Genomic DNA, 783 nt, shown 5'->3' on the forward strand with positions numbered 1-783 from the left:
TTCATGTTTAAGCTGGAAGGCTCCCATAGACTGCATTTACTCAGCTGCGCTTTACATATTCAAATGATGCATTTTTTTGACAGAGAGATATAGAGGCATGGTCGTTACTGATTTAACAGGCAATTTTTGATTTAAAAAAATGAACTTCCAATTGGGAAAATTCACATGAACGATCCCTTGGGTCAAAACAATAACTTCTCTGCAAATCTGCAAAAATGTTGGTACAGAACTTGCAACCAGCTTTTAATAGGTCCATGGTGACCAGACGTTCCCGTTTTTGGTGACATGTCCCCGTTTTTAAGTGTGCGTTAAAAACACACTGAAAGCCTTGCTATTTTGAGTAAAATGTTGTCAGGATAAATTGGGTAACAGAGTTAATGTCTCAATTTTGTTGTGCTGGTTTGCTGATTGCTGTCTTTTCTTGATCTCCCACTTTTTTATAAAGTCCAAAATCGGCCACATACGTTCATCCATTCGAATGCTTCACTGTCTCGCTTAATTGTAGGAATTCAGCTTTGTGCTGCTCAGCAGGACTTGGTAAAATTGTAGGCCTAACATTACTTTAGAGCAGCTTTTTTAAACATCCCATATACAGTATGGTTTTACATTAGTCACTTTCTTATAAAATGTAAGTTTACAGGCGTTAGTTTAATTACTGAATGCAAAATAATTAGTTAGGTCAGTGCCCAATTTTATAACAACAACAACAGTTACAATGGTCATATTACATCAAACTGGAATTGTCCCCCTTTTTTCTGTAATGTTTTCTATTCACTGCTTTAT

Source organism: Etheostoma spectabile, chromosome 20, assembly GCF_008692095.1.
Source record: "Etheostoma spectabile isolate EspeVRDwgs_2016 chromosome 20, UIUC_Espe_1.0, whole genome shotgun sequence".
NCBI lineage: Eukaryota > Metazoa > Chordata > Actinopteri > Perciformes > Percidae > Etheostoma > Etheostoma spectabile.